Below are 9568 nucleotides of genomic sequence, written 5' to 3' on the forward strand. Positions count from 1 at the left end.
TTAATAAGGGATGATGTATTACTCAATCAGGGCTTTTTGTACCATATGTTTGACACCTTTTATTTTTTAAATTCATTATAAATTCATACGACATCTGAAAAATATTTCGTAAAGTACTACGAATTCGAAATCACTTAAACTTTCATTTCATACCATCAAATTCACTAAAATACTAAAGGAAAAACTGATATTTTTGTATGGTATTGTCAAATAATAAACCTAATTAAAATAATAAACTCAAATTCTCAATATAAATATATTTTTTTTAAAGTGTAAATAGAGACTTATTTATAGGATATACAATAAATTTTCTTAAATTATGTTAGTTCGTCTAGGTCATGTCTAGGTGTATAGGCGTTAGACCCGTCGCCTGACTAGCACCTAATCAGGATCATCCGATTTTAAAATCTTAAAACTACCACTACATACACTACATACAAGCATACATATATACCAGTATTGCACATATGAGTGTATGTATACATAATATAATTTCGGAGAGAACAAGAATGGTGAAATAAGTAGAACACTAGCCTAAGTGCGGAGATAAGTGTGCAATCATTAGCGTTGATAACTTTATATGCATAAAAGTTGGATCAATAATTAACCAACTGTTAATGAAGTTGACATCTGCAGGTTTGTCAGTAGGTAGAGATGTTAGGTGATCCACAAAGGAAACAAAGTATCGAAAGGCAAAAAACCGCAGATGTTTAAGTTATCAAAGAGTGTTTAAGATAGTAAATGATGGTTAACTATAAAAGGTAATAGGTGTTTCTATTTTATATAAAAGTGAGGTTGTTGGAGATTCTTAAACTTGGGAAATTAGAAATTTATGAGGTTTGTTGTGGCATTCATACTTGCGGTGATTGGTTTCTAGGTCAAAGGAAAACCTCTCATTGGTTACGGGAATAGTCAATAGGTGTATCTGCCACGTGTTGTGGCGCTCATTTATTTGGGTTTAATTCATGTGCTTCAGTAAATTCTTGAGTGATGGCTTAGATGGTAACAAGTAATCGATAAATTCAGAATCGGTTATATAGACCGAGCAGTTTCTGACACGACACGAAAATAACGGATTTCGGATCAAAACGTTAACTTATCAGATCATTATCGGATGATCCGTTAAGAACCCGTTAATAACGGGTATACACGCGGGTAACATGTGGGTAACCCGTTTCGACCCGTTAAGAAAAAATTTATTTTGATAATTTTAAAGTTTAATTACTAAAAGATTTATTATAAAATACAATAATCATATTAATATATACAATATATTCTATATTAAATATATAGTTTTGTATTATTATTCTATATAAGTTTAAAAAAAAAAGTTTTTGTCATTATTTATTTTTATTATGAGAGTTCCTTATTATCATTACGAGGATAAATTTTACTTAACATGTTGTTGTCCAAAATTAAAATAAACTAATATAGTATTTGTATAGGCAAGAACTAAGAAGACATACATACACATATGAAAAATGTGAAAGAATATATAAACACTCGTGATTCATCATTATTCCTCCACGAGTAGATAATGGTTACACTTGTATTATCGGTTAGATTTTTAAAATCCTCCAAACCTTCATGAATAATGTTTTTTATTTGAGGGTAAAATTAATAATAATTATTGTAGAAGTGTAAAAAATGTAAAAAAATGAGTCAGCTTCGAAATCCAACACTATAATTCATAAACCTTAAATATATATTTAACCGTCGATTGTCATTTATGCTTTATTCTTCTTACTGAATTTCATTTTTAAAATTTTCTTTTTTGAAAACATTATCATCTGGCGGATGTAAGAAGGTGAATGGTTCAGATTTTTGATAACACGTTTCGATATTTACGGTTAACTGAAATATGAGTCGATGTCATATAGTTTGTAGAATCTTTATAAACATCAAGCAATATTTTCACTAACTGTAAAACTCTGAATATAATATCAACGATTCAAACCGTTCATCTTCCTGCATCCTATAATAGATCAAGTTTTCAAAAAAAGAAAATCTGAAAAAACAAAATTTGATGAGAGCAATGAAGCGTAAATGTAAACAACAATCAACGGTTAAATTTTGATCTATGATTTATATGATTATAATGGTGAATTTCGAAGTTAAGCTAATCATGAAAGTTGTAAAACTTGTCGTTACAAGCGTTTATATATATTTTTTCTATATTTTTTTTTACACTTCTACATTAATTAAAAAAATATTAAAGACTTTAGGTAAGTGAAAATATACTTAAAAGAAAATTGTGTTTTTATGTTTTGGATGTGACAATATGGTATGTATATACTTATTTAGTATTATGTTTTTCATTTAATTATTTATTGATTTAAAATATATTTTCCTTAACGTGTCGGGTCATATTATCGAGTCGGGTCATTTTACCCGTTTATTTTAACGGGTGTTACACGACACGACCCGTTAAGATATCGGGTATGACACGAAAACAACACGAACACGAAAAACACGACACGAATGCCAGGTCTACGGTTATATATGGTACAAACAATTCAAGCTATAATCTCACCTAAAAGGTGAGAGATTTTTCAGTATGTCGAGAACATGGTTCAGTACACCAAATGTCATAATACAAATTGTTAGATATTTGAAAAAATAAATTTCTAAACACGTATATTATAATAATTATTGTAGAAGTGTAAAAAATGTAAAAAAATGAGTCAGCTTCGAAATCCAACACTATAATTCATAAACCTTAAATATATATTTAACCGTCGATTGTCATTTATGCTTTATTCTTCTTACTGAATTTCATTTTTAAAATTTTCTTTTTTGAAAACATTATCATCTGGCGGATGTAAGAAGGTGAATGGTTTAGATTTTTGATAACACGTTTCGATATTTACGGTTAACTGAAATATGAGTCGATGTCATATAGTTTGTAGAATCTTTATAAACATCAAGCAATATTTTCACTAACTGTAAAACTCTGAATATAATATCAACGATTCAAACCGTTCATCTTCCTGCATCCTATAATAGATCAAGTTTTCAAAAAAAGAAAATCTGAAAAAACAAAATTTGATGAGAGCAATGAAGCGTAAATGTAAACAACAATCAACGGTTAAATTTTGATCTATGATTTATATGATTATAGTGGTGAATTTCGAAGTTAAGCTAATCATGAAAGTTGTAAAACTTGTCGTTACAAGCGTTTATATATATTTTTTCTATATATTTTTTTACACTTCTACATTAATTAAAAAAATATTAAAGACTTTAGGTAAGTGAAAATATACTTAAAAGAAAATTGTGTTTTTATGTTTTGGATGTGACAATATGGTATGTATATACTTATTTAGTATTATGTTTTTCATTTAATTATTTATTGATTTAAAATATATTTTCCTTAACGCGTCGGGTCATATTATCGAGTCGGGTCATTTTACCCGTTTATTTTTACGGGTGTTACACGACACGACCCGTTAAGATATCGGGTATGACACGAAAACAACACGAACACGAAAAACACGACACGAATGCCAGGTCTACGGTTATATATGGTACAAACAATTCAAGCTATAATCTCACCTAAAAGGTGAGAGATTTTTCAGTATGTCGAGAACATGGTTCAGTACACCAAATGTCATAATACAAATTGTTAGATATTTGAAAAAATAAATTTCTAAACACGTATATTATAATAATTAGTGTATTGGAATGTGTTCTCGACATCCTAAAAGTTTCTCCTAAAAGATTACATGATATATTTATATATATAGTTCTTTTTTCTTTTTTTTTAAAGAAATATATATAGTTCATTTGATTATATGAACTTGAGAGAAAATATAGGCAGGGTAGTTGTAATTACTGAAAATATGATTTTAGCCCTTCAAACTTAATTTTCTTCATATAAAACCCTACATAATTTTTTTACTCAAAGAAAACCCAGTGACTAGGATTTACATAAGCAAATTCATTAATTTCATATTACTTCACACATTTTACATTTTTCACGTGCCTAAAATACCCCTATTACATATTTGATGTAGACAATTAATTGCAAGGAGAGAGTAAATGGTTTTTCAATAATAAAAAACAAGACATTAATGTTAAAAATTTATTGCATATTAATTTTTTAGAAAGGCTTTGAATTTTCATAAAACTATTCGATTCAGTTTTTTCACCCTACTCTTGAATACTTTTGAATTTATCCTTTTTTTTATTAATATATTAGAACAATGTATTTCATTATCTGCATGCACATTAATTTACCTACAACAATTATACTATGCGTGTAATATAATATTTTGTTTTACAATGATGCAAAATATTGTGCCTAACATGTGTACTGATACATGGAAAATAATTTACCTATATTAAGAAGAAATGTAGTTCGATGCATAGTATTAAAAATACTATGTTACACCCATGTTTATACAACAATAAAATGTGCCTAACATATCTAACAATACATGAAATTAATTTATCTACAAGTTAGAGAAACGTTATTTGGTTGGGTGTGGTATAAATGTTTTTAATAATTGGAAAAATTAAATATAACTAGGTGTAGTGTAATTTCTTTTAATATAATTAGAACAAATTAATTTACCTACCTACTATTTGAAATGTTCATTTCCAATGATGCAAAATGTTCATTACCTAACTACAAATTAATTTCCAATAATTTACCTACAACAATTATACCATGGGTGTAATGTAATATCTTTCTTTACAATAATACAAAATATTGTATGTACAACAACAAAACGTGCCTAACATAAGTACTTGTACATGAAAAATAATTTACCTATAACAAAAGAAATGCAGTTTGATGTATAAAATCAACAATATTATGTTCCACTCATGTTTATACAACAACAAAACGTGTCTAACATACATAATAATACATAGAAAACAATTTACCTACAAGTTAGAGGAATGTTATTTGATTCAAAATATATAATATAGGTGTAGTATTTTTTTTAAATAATTGGAACAAACTAATTTACCAACCAATTAATATGGATAAAATTGCTACAAAATATATCACCAAAAAAAAAACTACTTTTATAGTTTGACATGGATACAATTAATGCAAACAGTTTGTACATTTTATTTCACTTTTTTCTACTACTTTTAATTTGGCATAAATTTAGGAATTTGGAAAATGGACCATAAAGTATGAGTGGCATGGATGTAAATAAATTGTATTAATAGGTCAATAGTGTTCCCATATGTTTGCAAATTTTAAATTTGGGCTTAAACTGGATTTTAAAAAATAGATGGGTTTTTATCTAGAAATAATGAGTTGAAAAAGGTCAAAATCTAAAGCACCCTTGTAATTATTCAATTGATTATGGCAGTTGCTTGTACGTACATACATGCAGGTTAGGAGAATGTTTAGTACGTAATTGCCAGCATAATTGCTTAACAACTGTCAACCCTTTCCAACCACCCCGTTTCTTAAGTAATAATTATATCCAAGATTACAACGACGTTTGAAATGCTATTACCTACCGTATATCTTGCATTATAATATTTAGATGTGAGTAAATTGTAACTATGATCTCTTAACTTTAACTCAATTGAAGCAATGATTCATCAACTAAAAATCCATTACCATTGGTTATTGAACTCATCAAAACGTGCAACTATGGTTCCTCAACTAAAAATTCATTACTATTGGTACATCAACTTTAATTCAACTGGAGAAATTGTTTCTTAACTTTAACTCAATTGTAGCAATGATCCTTCTAACATAACTCGTTTTGACACAATTTTGACGTAGTTGACGAAAAAGACCATAATTACACACTTTGATGAGTTAAGGGACCCTAATTATATAAATGGTTATTCCAGCATAACAACTTATTTTGACAAAATTTTGATGAAATTGATACTAAAATATCTCTCCACCTATAGGCTTTTGGCTTTAATTTAATAACGTCATATTTTAGTACAATCTTTTCAAAAAAAAAAAAATTATTACAAATAATGTTATTATCTAAGCTACACTACTAAATGAGAAGAGGATTTGAACCTCAAACATGAGAAAACTTGTACCCATTAAGACAATCTACCACATCGATATTTTTTTTTTTGCTTTTAAGAGTGAAAGGAAGGTTCTCTTGCAAAGACAAAGATGATGAAATTAAAATGAATAGCACTTATTTACAAATATATACCCTATGCAAATGCCATTGAAATATTATATATAGTTAGATGGAGATTGGTCTGACTTTTCTCCAACCATCGCTAACTAATATTCGGCCTTTAGTCAACATCCCTACTAATTATGTTTCAGTACGATTGCTGCATAAATCAACCTGCAGTCCGAGATCGGATGAATTAATTGGTTGTATTTTCATTATCATAGCGATTGGTGAGTTTATATGATTAAATTTACAATATATGAAGAAAACTGAGGTTTCACTATAAAATTAATTTGATTAACATAGAAAGTAACCAAATTACTTGTAAAACACATATAAGGTCCATTTTTTCTGATATAATTAATATACTCTAAACAATATATATGAGTGCTTCTAACTCCCTATAAATAGTTTACAATAATTACAATTATAATTTACAAGATTATAAGAAAATTAATAATTACGAAGAAGAGTCTAGAATAATTAATCCTAGTCTATCAGTATGAGATTCCTTTGTCATGTTTAGTTAGTGAGGGAATGACATAACCTATTTGATGCACCAACGTTCCATTTATCTATTTAATTACAAGCGATATTTTATTTTAATACACACTAAAAAGGAGAATGAGGATTGAATTCAAGACGCAAATGTCATGAACACGAAAAATATTAAATATAGTGCTAGTAGAGGAGTGTTGTTAAAATTTCAAAGATGGTAGAGGAGTATTGTTAAAATTCCAAAGATGATTTGGTGACCCCACTACTATTCACATTGAACCATTCAGTATAAGATATCATTCCAATTAGAAGTGAAACTGTTTAATATTAATAAAATTTAACTTAATGAGGATTTTTGATGTGGAACATGCTTTAAGAAGTATATATAACACATGAAAACCTTTTAATTAAAACCTTTAATAAACTTCTTCAAGTAAAATGACCAATGGTTAATTTACTTGGTACATAAATCCTAACATATATCATTATTGCCTGAATTTATGAATTGACATTCTCTTTGGATCTCTGTGTTAGGAGCCGACAGACTCGGAAATTGAGACCACTTTTTCTAAAACACGTGGTCCTTATTAGTCAATTTCACCGACCCACATCACACAAGTTAAATGTCTGGATTTTCTGTCTTTTTTCAACGGCCTGAATCTTCGAGTTAAAGAGAATCTCGACTTAGTTTTATAGATTCATTGAGTGGCCTTTGCCTTTATAATGAAATCCTCTTTTTTTGACCAAGGAAAAAGAAGAATTTTATGGCTTCATGGCTAAAAATACGATGAGGGCTTGGCAAGCTGAACTAAACTAAGCCGACTAATGAAAGGGAGCTGTTGTTGGTGGTGGGGTAATGGTTTACAGTTGGGAGTCCGAGATGAAGTCATAGTTTGTAGATAAAGACGAAGGATCGATGGATTAACATAATACATAATTGATTAATTAAAGTTATATTGGCTTACCATCCAAATTCCAAAGTGATTAAGCAAAGAAGCCGCCAAAGATGAACTAACTAATACGTGAGCCATGATCGATGACATCTTTAGTAACCTTCTAGAAGATGAAGCTTTTCTAAGACAGTACACCGATCGATTAATATGCTTTTCTTTTCTCTGTTTACTATATATTTATTCTTCATGATGTCTTAATTTAGAATCATGTATGTATGTGTATATATATGTATATATAGGGTCATTTTAGTTTTGGTCCCTAATCAAATTAATTATTAGAGTGAAACTTATATTGATCGAGGTTCTTAGCCTCATTTAAGAAATTTACTCATGCATTTATGCGTTTAATGTCCCACAAATTATGAAATTTAAATAAATTCAAATAATATTTTTAAATATAATAAATTCTTAAAAATCAATTATAGAGTAATATTGTTCTTCACAAAAATTATAGCAAAAAATTAATGTACCACATAATTATTAACATGTTTTAAAAAATAACTATTGATATATTTTCAAACATAAAATAAATACATATAATTAGCATGGGTACATTTTGTGACAACATGTCCCTGATTTTACAAAATTATTAATTTTAAATGAGGGAATTGACGAAAATGCCCCTAAAGGCAAAAACTTTGACTTCTGTTGACCACTGTATAGAGGTACGACCTATTCTTTTAGCGTACTTGTATAGTACTCAACGATACGAACGCCTGGGCACCAGCAGAATCGAATTTGGAGCTATGATAGAAATTTTACGGACTAACAAACGTGAAGGGCGATTTGGTATTTTCATGATTAAAGATAGTTTGTATTGTTAAGTGAGCTACTTAGGCCCACACCTCATTTCTGCCCTGTCCTATGTCTCCCCCTCCAGAAGTCTCGGATTTGTCTATCTCATTTCAGTATTTCTTTCTCACTCACCTATCCTCCTTCCCCGATGACCACACACCCATCTCCAGCGAGCCATCCTACAGGCCACCATTTCATCGTTCATTTTCTCTCACCCTTTCCTGTTTTCTCACTATCTCTAACTCTCACTCTCTCTGTCGAACCCACGCTCTGAGATTGTAACCATTGGAGCAGAGGCAATGACCACCTTGCCCTCACCAGTTCTCCCTTTCCTCTTCATCTCAAACCTCGAGGCCCTCTCTCTTCCACCACCGGCGCCAATGAGATGTTGCAAGATTCGACAAGGTGAGTTGAAAATACCTTGGGACGAACATCTATGGCTGCTTAATGTAGATCTGAGTGTGCTTAGTGTAAATCTAAGTGTGATAAGTGATTTTGGGTAGGTTTTGTGACAGAAATAATTCAGGAAAACTATTTCCCAGTTTTCTGGCAACTGGACCCGAGAGTTGCAAGTGTTTTCCGACCACAGCTAGTCTTCATGTTGGTAAATCCTTATTCTCCTTAGCTTCATCTTGGTATAAAGATTGATGAAAATGATTAAGTTTCGAAGCTAAACAGAGCCCATGAATTTTTTTGGCCAAAATCCCCAGACCGGCTGGAGAAGAAGAAGAAAAAAGAAAAAAAAATGGCCCAAGTCCAAGCCAGCCCAAACCATTGGGCCATTGACTTAGGATCCAGCCGGCTCAATTCCTAATTGGACCTGGAATATTCTTTGGAATATTCTTAGAATATTGCTTATATTATCGTTTTCAAATTTTCTCGGAGACCCTCCTAGGCTAATCTCGACGCCCCGAGTCCATTTTTGGCATCCATTTTGTGAAATTCCCAAGTTTTAGTGTAGTTGACCACCAGGGTGTCTCGGTTGACTTTTTAGGGTTGACCGTTCAGTTTTTACGAAAATTTCCCAGGACCCTTCTTAGCGTATTTCGACGTTCTGATTTCAAATCCACCGTCTGTTTCTCCAAATTCAAACATTTTAATTGAGTTTTACTAATGGGTTCCAATATTATGGTTAGGTGCGATGACTATCGGAGACTTCGACTTTCTTAGTTTAAACGGCTATGTGCTTGCCAGTATCAGTGA

The sequence above is a fragment of the Malus sylvestris genome, chromosome 12 (genome assembly GCF_916048215.2).
Source record: "Malus sylvestris chromosome 12, drMalSylv7.2, whole genome shotgun sequence".
Classification (NCBI taxonomy): domain Eukaryota; kingdom Viridiplantae; phylum Streptophyta; class Magnoliopsida; order Rosales; family Rosaceae; genus Malus; species Malus sylvestris.